This window comes from Trichechus manatus, unplaced genomic scaffold (genome assembly GCF_000243295.1).
Source record: "Trichechus manatus latirostris isolate Lorelei unplaced genomic scaffold, TriManLat1.0 scaffold00051, whole genome shotgun sequence".
Classification (NCBI taxonomy): Eukaryota; Metazoa; Chordata; class Mammalia; order Sirenia; family Trichechidae; genus Trichechus; species Trichechus manatus.
Window position 1 is genome coordinate 17,271,853 of NW_004443987.1, and position 10,017 is coordinate 17,281,869.

Consider the following 10,017-nt stretch of genomic DNA (forward strand, 5'->3'; position numbering starts at 1 on the left):
AATAAAATATTAAAAAAAAAAAAAAATTTTTTCGGATTGAGGAAGGTATTTCAGAAACAGAGAAACATGTATTTCTAAAGCACTAGGTGCATTAGGTCGATAGGATAATACTCATTCCCTTAATGGGTATTATAATCAAATGCTGACGTTCCAAGTTTGAGTAACCTTTGATAATTTCCACAGGGAGGTGAGTTTATTGTATTTATTTTACTAAGGATTGTGATCAGGAATCCAGTTGTGAATTATGTGGAATTTGTTTTATCATCTGTTAAGATGATCATGTATTTTCTCCTTTATAAAAATGGTGAATTCTGTAAGTAGCTAACCTATGACTGAAGGAGCTTGGGTGGTGCAAGTGGTTTGTGATTGGCTGCTATCCTAAAGGTAGGTGGTTCGAATCCACCCAGCAAGTCTGTGGAAGAAAGTCCTGGCAGTCTGCTTCTCTAAAGATTACAACCAAGAAAACCCTATGGAGCAGTTCTACTCTGTAACACATGGGGTCGCCATGAGTTGGGGGCCAACTTGATGGCAGCTAACAATAACAACATGACTAAATGATCTCACTAATTCCAGAATTAATCCCAACTGATCATGTATTTTGTGTGTGTGTGTATTACTGGATTCTTTCTATTTAGTTACATATTATACAAAATATGTGCAGCAATGTTTGTCAGTGAGGTTGGTCTTTTTTTCTTTTTTTCCTCCTAGCTCTGTCTTTGTCAGATTTTGGTGTCAAGGTTATGAAGATTTAATAATAATGATAATAACTAAAGTACTAAAGAGTACTAATTTTAAGCATTTATTACACACCAACACTGTGATAAGTGCTTTACACTTACTATTTTATTTTCATTCTAGAAAATAACTGTGAAATTTTATTTTTTTCTCTTTCCTTGAAATACTTTAAATAGCTCCAGAATTATCTATTTGTGAACTTTTTCAAAATCTGCCTGTAAAATTCTCTGGGCAGATGATTTTCATGGTTTAACCTTCTGAAAATTTGTTCAATTTACTACTTAAGAGCCATCTATTGATTCTGGAGTCAATTTTTGGTAATTATAATTTTCCTGGAGAATAATTTCATTTAGAGTTGTAACAATAATGACAATTATTAATTTTACTTTCATTTCCTCTGTTTCTTTGAGTTTTTTAAGCTTTGTATTTTTTTGACTTTTCTTTTTTTCTAGGATAAGTTAGCTGATGACTCATAAATTTTATTGTTATTTTATCAAATATCTTGCTTAAAATAAGTTGTAAAGTCTATAAGTTTACTTTTTCTAACACATTAATATATGTTTTGCACATATTTGTTAAAATTTAGTTGGAAACTCTGGTGGTTTAGTGGTTAAGAGCTACAGCTGCTAACCAAAAGTTCGGCAGTTCGAATTTGCTTAGGTATATTTTATTTCTTTTATCTTGAGCAGAATAATGAAAAAAAAATATTTTCATTTTCTTTAGTGATGAGTCTGTTTGAAAGTTATTACTTACCTACTGGATTTATCCCACAGGTTTTTATGCTCTCATAATTATTTTATGGATACTATTAAGTACAGATTTTTATTTACTCTTCAACCTGAATGTTGTTCAAAAGAGAGGTCTGTGTTTTCCCCATGTGTGGTTGGATATTTGTGTGTGTTTACTGAGAACTGAAACAATCATCACCTTCAGTTATGTAAGGCTGAAAACCAGCACCAACTCTATCAGTGCAATTTCAACTACTGACAATGCTTCTTTCAGAAACTTGCTTCTCTTGTATACATACTCATCTTAAGAAATCAACTAGGGAGATTCAACTCCAGGACGACAGTATGAAAAACCCTGTGGACACACTCCCTAGTGAAATAAGCAAAACTGGCAAAAATTACAAAAACCCCACCATTTAGAGTCTTTAGAAATTGTCCTCAGGGCACACAGCAAAAGAACAATTATTTATTCAAAAAATGATACTACAACAGTAAGATGAGCCAGAGTCTGTGGCATTTTTGCCATGACCCAGCCCCTTCTTCCACCCTGAGGAAGAGAAATTCCTAGTGAGTGTGGTCAAGAAGTCATGGGCTCTGTTCCTCCACCCAGCCCCTTCCTACGGGATGGAGGCTCTACACCAGGTGTGGCAGGCTGAGGATACTGGGGTCTCAAATTGTCCTTCCCCCAGCTCCCTCATAGGGCAGAGGTTCCACTTTGGGAGAGGCAAGTCTAGAAGACCAGAGATAATTGCCCCACCCAGCACCCAGAGTAGTGGCTCAGAATTTTCCCATAAGAAAAAAGTGCTCTGAATCCCTCCTTAAAGCAACTGACTTTAATTGAAAGAGTGTGGAGAAGTTCAAGACTAAAGTCACTCTCAAAAATAATACTTAATTAAAATAAACAAGTTAAACCATAGGCCAGCTTATTCACTACACAGAATCAAGTAAAGAGAAAGCTAAGAAGAACTCTCCTTGGGTCAGAACAAGTCTCAAATATGGACCTCAGTAACTACCTCTGACCCAATTTAATTGGATTAGACTCTTGAGTATTTTACACCACAAAGCATAGTCAAACACAATACAGCAATCAGCTGATGATTAATGGAGCTTAACAGGAGGACTGTAATATGAAATGAAGCAGAGGGCTTAACAGAGAGATCAGCTTAATAGATGTTAACACTCAAAAAGGGCTCTGTCAAAACCACTGCCACCCCAAGGCAAATATGCACACACCTAAGTATGTGCCCTCTGAGCAACACCAAAGGTTTTATGTTACACTAAAATAGCTTCACTATAATAGCCAAATCAAGTAACAAAACAAAAAAAGTAAACAAAAACAAAATCCAAAGAGAGAAGAGAATCAATATCCATAGTTGCTACAATATTTTGCCTAAAATGTCCAGTTTATAACTAAAATTACAAGATATGCAAAGAAACAAGAATGTGTAGCCATACATAGGAAAAAGAACAAGCAACAGAAAGTGTGTGAGAGAAAAAACAGATGTCAGATTTAATAGACAAAGACTTAAAGAATTATAAATATATTAAAGAACTCAAGGAAATCATGCTAAAACGAAAAGAAAAGAATGTATGAAGACAATATCTTATCATATAGAGAATATCAATCAAGTGACAAATTATTTGTTTAAAAATGGAAATTCTGGAGCTTAAAAGTACAATAACCAAAGCAAAAAATTCATTAGAAGAGGTCAATAAATTTGAATTTGCAGAAGAAAGAATCATCAGACTTGAAGATACATCAGTAGAGATTATGCAATAGGAAGGAGAGAGAAACAGAGAGATAGATTATGAGAAGATCCTTGGAGAAATGTGGAAGCACATTAAGTACACCAATATATGTGTAATGTGAGTACAGAAGGAGAAGAGAAAGGAGCAGAAAAAATAATTGAAGAAATAATGTCTGAAATTGTCCCAAATTTGCAAAATACATTAACTTATACATCTAAAAAACTCAATGAACAAGTAAAATAAATGCAAAGATATCCACACCAAGACACATAATAGTAAAAAAGGTAAAAACCAAAGGAAAAAAAAAAAGAAAATATTAAAAGCAGCAGGAGAAAAATGGCTCATCATATACAAGGGAATCCCAATAAGATTAACAACTGGATTCTTATCTGAAATATTGGAGGTCAGAAGGCAGCAGGATGACATATTCAAAGTGCCAAAACAAAACAAAACAAAAACACTGGGAATCTTATATGCAGCAAAATTATCTTTCAAAAATAAAGGCTAAATAAAGAACTTCACAGATTAAAAAAAGAGAATATTCATTGCTAGTAGACCCAACATAAAAGAAATACTAAAGGAAGTTCTTTAGGCTGCAAGAAAATAAATCACATGAAAATATGTTTCCATACACACAAAAAAATAAAATATTACTGGTATTTGTATAATTATAAAACCAAAAAAACCCCAAAAAACAAAAAACCATTGCCGTCGAGTTGATGCCAACTCATAGTGACCCTATAGGACAGAGTAGAACTGCCCCGTAGGGTTTCCAAGGAGCACGTGGTGAATTCAAACTGCCAACTTTTTGGTTAGCAGCTGAACTCTTAACCACTACACCACCAGGGATTCCATATAATTATAAGGCACAGTATAAATAAATATTTGGTTTTTTTCTTAACTAAGTTGAAAAGGAATTGTATAGGCGAAGTGTGCAGAACTTATCCTAGGTAAATGAAGACACTAAGAAGTACTCAAGGATAAGGGACAATATCTGTAAATGCTGTAACATACAATTTTGAAACAACAATAATAAAAATAAAAAAATATGTGTCTGGTTACATAGGTAGATATGTGTGCATATATGTGTATGGGAAAGCACATGTGATTATATGAGTGTGCAAGTATAGGTGTATCTGTAGGCATATATGTCTTAGGCTGGGTTCTCTAGAGAAGCAAAACCAGTGAAGTGTATATATATGTTTAGAGAGATTTATCTCAAGGAAATGGCTCACGTGGTTGTAGAGGCTGGCAAATCCCAAGTATCTGTAAATGCTGTAACATACAATTTTGAAACAACAATAATAAAAATAAAAAAAAAGTGTGTGGTTACATAGGTAGATATGTGTGCATATATGGGTATAGGAAAGCACATGTGATTATATGAGTGTGCAAGTGTCATGGTTTGAATTTATCTCCCCCCAAAAATGTGTGTATCAGTTTGGCTGGGCCATGATTCCCAGAATTGTGTGGTTGGCCTCCATTTTGTGATTGTAATTTTATGTTAAAGAGGATTAGGGTGGGATTGTAACACCACCCTTACCCAAGTCATATCGCTGATCCAATGTAAAGGGAGTTTCCCTAGGGTGTGGCCTGCACCACCTTTTACCTTACAAGAGATAAAAGGAAAGGGAAGCAAGCAGAGAACTGGGAACATCATACCATCAAGAAAGCAGTGCCGGGAGCAGACTGCATCCTTTTGACCGGGGTCCCTGCACAGAGAAGCTCCTAGTCCAGGGGAACATCGAAGAGAAGAAGGCCAACAGAGAGAAAAAGACTTCCCCTGGAGCTGATGCCCTGAATTTGGACTTTTAGCCTACTTTAACTGTGAGGAAATAAACTTATCTTTGTTAAAACCATCCACTTGTGGTATTTCTGTCATAGCAGCACTAGATGAGTAAAACAGTGAGTATAGGTGTATCTGTAGGCATATATGTCTTAGGCTGGGTTCTCTAGAGAAGTAAAACCAGTGAAGTGTATATATATGTTTAGAGAGATTTATCTCAAGGAAATGGCTCATGCGGTTGTAGAGGCTGGCAAATCCCAAGTCCATGGGTCAGGCGTAAGGCTGGAGGCTTCTCCTGACTCATGTAGCAGCAGCGGCTGAAGAACTCAAGATCAGCAGCTCAGACGGCGGGCTTCTGGCTCACAGGCTGCAGAGGGTAATGAACTCAAGATAGGAAAGATGGCAGTCTGCTGGCTCACAGACAGCAGAGGCTGACAAATCTCAAGACTGGCAGGCAATACAGCAGGCCGCTGGCTTAAGTCCCAAGAACTGGACGTTAGATGATGACGAGCCAGATGCAGGATCCAGAGAAAGCAAGTGAGCTTTGCCAGAAGGTCCATACAAATATTGGAAGCAGGCCACATCCCTGAGGAAACTCCACTTACAACTGATTGGCTGATCACATCAGATCACACCATGGAGAATGACTATATCATTACATAACTGCCAAACCACTGAGATTTATGGCCCAGTCAAATGACAGGCAACCTTAACCATCCCAGTCCATCCCTTGTCAACTTGGCACCTGTACCCATCTCCTTAAACCCTACACAATCTCTAAATAAAAACAACTACAAAGTCATAGTTGTGCCTAATATGATACAGCTAACATGTGTACAATGGAAAACACACTAGCCCCACTTACGTCTTATATTTCATAAGGGAAGAAAATAAAAATGTTTGATGCACACATACAAGGAATAAATACACATAACAATTACAGTCCTCATTTCTGCAACTAGTCACATGATTTTAACTGATATTTAGAACTACCTTCTTCCACCACCCATTCCGTATTCTTTTTACCCCCAGCAAGCACCTCAGCTGGTCGTGGTTCTTTGTCTGGTGGGGTGACCCAAACCTTCATTCTGGAAGGGTCTGGGGCATTAGTAGTCATGTTGGAATGGGGTTGCTGTGTAGCTTTCCATTGACTTTAATCACAGACCATGGTCATACTAAGAGATGCCCTAAGGGATTTCCTGAATTCCAGACATATTCTTCTTTACTTCCATTATGCAACATCAATCCTATTTCTCTTGGTAGTCAGGATCAATCACACTAGCCAATATGTTAACTCCCTTCTTTGCCTTTTGAGCCAGAGGCATGAGGAGCCCAAAGTGTCCGGGTGGCATTCTTAACCTCCAGTTCAATGGAATCAGCGATGTGTCTCCAGGTGGGAGCATTCCTCTCTTTGGAACTAAGACATATAAGCCAGAAGAGCATAGGGTCACAGTGACAGGAAGCAAAAATTTTGTGAGTGGGTCACTAGGGGTAATAGTGAGTGGTGTCACTCCCATTTCCACCCCTTGATTCCTGGAACTGTGAATCCTGGCTATGGAAGATACAGCACCATATATTGGATGCTGGTTTAGAGCATATACAACCTTCTGGAGAACATTGCCCCAACCCTGCAAAGTATTTCCACCTAGCTGGCACCATAATTGTATCTTCAGGAAGCCATTCCATCATTCTATCAAGCCAGCTGCTTCAGGATGATGGGGAACATGGTAAGACCAGTGAATTCAATAAGCATGGGCCCATTTCTACACTTCATTTGCTGTGAAGGGAGTCCCTTGATCCAAGGCAATGTTGTGTGGGACACCATGATGGTGGATAAGGCATTCTGTGAGTCCACAGATGGTAGTTTTGGCAGAAGTATTGCATGCAGGGAAGGCAAATCAGTATCCCAAGTATCTTTTCTAGTAAGAAAAAAACGCCACCCTTTCCATGATGGAAGTGGTCCAATGTAATCAACCTGCCACAAGGTTGCTAGCTGATCACCTTGAGGAATGGGGCCATGTTGGGGACTCAGTGTTGGTCTCTGTTGCTGGCAGATTGGGCACTCAGCAGTGGCTGTAGCCAAGTCGGCTGTGGTGAGTAGAAGTCCATGTTGCTGAGCCCATGGATAGCCTCCATTCCTGCCACCATGGACACTTTGTTCATAAGCCATTGGGCAATGATAGGAGTGGCTGGGGAAGAGGATGACTGGCTTCCACAGAACGTGTCATCGTATTCACTTGATTATTAAAATCTTCCTCTGCCGAGGTCACCTTTGGGGAGCATTCACATGAGACACAAACATCTTCACTTTCTTGGCCCATTCAGAGAGGTCTGTCCACATACTTCTACCCCATACCTCCTTTTCACCAGTTTTCCAATCTTGTTCCTTCCAAATCCCTGAATACCCAGCAAAACCATTGGCCATAACCCACGAATCAGTATACAATTGCACATCTGCCCACTTCTTCTTCCAAGCAAAGTGAACAACCAGGTGCACAGCTCAAAGTTCTGCCCATTGGTGGGATTTCTCTTCACCACTGTCCTTCAGGGAGGTCCCAGAAAGGGGCTGTAGTGCTGCTGATGTCTACTTTTGAGAAGTGCCGGCATATCACACAGAACTATATATAAACCATTCACGAGTTTTCTCTTCCTCAGTCAACTGATCATAAAGAACTCCCCATGAAGCCATAGGTGCAGACTGGCAGAGGGCAGGTAATGTGACAGGAGTGGATACCATGGGCATATGGGCCACTTCCTCATGCAGCTTACTTGTGCCTTCATGTCCTGCTATGGCCTGATCTTGTATATACCACCTAACTTAATCCTGCTGTGCCAGTTCGACTTTATGGCTTTGTGGGTCAGACAACACCCAGTTCATGATGGGCAGCTCAGGCTGCCTGGAGACTTGGTGGCCCATGGTTCAGTGTTCAGTCTCTACTGAAGGTCAGGAACAAGTCAAAATCTGTTTCTTAAAAGAAGATTATTTATCTACAGAGGATGGCAGGGCTTTGCTCTAAAATCCTAAGGGTCTGTGCTGTGATTCACCAGTAGGGGCTTGCCAAAGACTCCAAATGGCATCTCTATCTGCCACTGACACTTCAAGCACCATTGTATCAGCTGGATCATATGGCCCAAGTGGCAGAGAAGCTTTCACAGCAGCCTGAACCTGTTGCAGAGCCTTCTCTTATTGTGGGCTCCATGCAAAACTAGCAGCTTTTTGAGTCACTTGATAGATAGGCTAGAGTAGCAAAACAAAATGAGACTTATGTTGCCTCCAAAATCCAAAGAGACACACCAGTCATTGTGCCTTCTTTTTAGTTGTAGGAAGGGCCAGATGCAACAACTTATCCTTCACTTTAGAAGGAATATCTCAGTATGCCCCATACCACCGGACTCTTAGAAATTTCACTGAGATGGAAGGCATCCAAGTTTTAGGGGATTAATTTCCCATTGTCTAGCATGCAAATTATTTTACCAATAAGTCCAGAGTTATTCACACTTCTCCCTTACTAGGTCCAACTAGCATAATTTCATCAACGTAATGGAGCAGCATGACCTTTTTTAGTCCCTGCGAACTAAATTATGACATAGGGCTGGAGAACTTATATACTCTTGAGGTAGGACAGTCAAGATGTATTGCTGGCTTTGCCAGCTGAAGGCAAACTGCTTCTGGTATTCCTTCAAAACCGGAATTGAGAAAAAGGCATTGACCAGATCAATAGCTGCATACCAGGTACCAGGAAATGTAATAATTTGCTCAAGCAATGCAACCACATCTGGAACAGCAGCTCACCTGGAGCCACCACTTGGTTAATTTTATGATAATCCACTGTCATTCTCCAAGATCTATCTGTTTTTGGCACAGGCCAAATAGGCAAGTTGAATAGGGATGTGGTGGTAATTACCACCCCTGCATCCTTCAAGTCTTTGATGGTGGCAATAATCTTTGCAGTCCCTCCAGGAATATAGTATTGCTCTTGGTTTACTATTTTCCTAGGTAGGGCCCATTCTAATGGCTTCCAGTTGGTTTTTCTTACCATAATAGCCTTTTCTTCTCTTGTAGGGAACCAGTGTGGTGGTTCTGCCAATTGCTGAGTATATCTATTTCAAGTATGCATTCTGGAACTCAGGAAATAACTACAGGATGGGTTTGGGGACTCACTGGATCCCCTGTGAGATGAATCTGAGCTAAGACTCCATTAATATCCTGATTTCCATACTCCCCCTTACTCTGACTGGTGGGCCACAGTGGTTTTTGGGTCTCCTGGAATTAGTGTCAGCTCAGAGCCAGTATACAGTAATCCCTGAAAAGTCTGATTATTTCCTTTTTTCCAATTAACATTCACTCTCCTAACAGGCTATAGATCCCTTTGGGAAAGGCTGGGAGAACAAATAACAGTATACATTTTTGGCAGTGTAGTGGGGTCTTTCCTAAAGGGGAAATGGCCTACTCTTCATTCAAGGTGTTCTGGGTTTGTAAACTGGCTCAAATCTGGGAATTGTCTTAGGGGCCATGACTCTATTCTGGTGATTCACGTTAGACTGCTATTCATTTGACTTAGAACTTTTCCGCTTGTACAGATCAAGTACGTATTTAGTAGCTTTCCCATCTATTTCACTCCTAGGGACATCATGACTAAGTAACCAATGCCATAAGTCCATATGAGTCAGACAATTCTGATTACTGCTTTGACTCCGCTGTCCATTATGATAACCATGCCCACCCTTTCTTTCTCAGTTTGAAGCTAGAAATTCACTTGGTGTTGTATTTCAGCCACTCTTATGATAAGACTCTGGGTTTGGTTTTCAGCAATATCAGCTCTGTTACTACAATCAATAAGACTTTCTTTCAGGGCACAAGGGGAAACTTTGAGGTCTTGTATATGGCACTTGAGCTGTGACTCTGAAGCCCTGAGCTCATCTCTTCGTTTCACCACTTTGTCTAGTGAAAGTAGGACCAACCTACAAGCTTTCCTATACTTCTCATTCTGACAAAATTGTAGAAAGGTATCGAACATG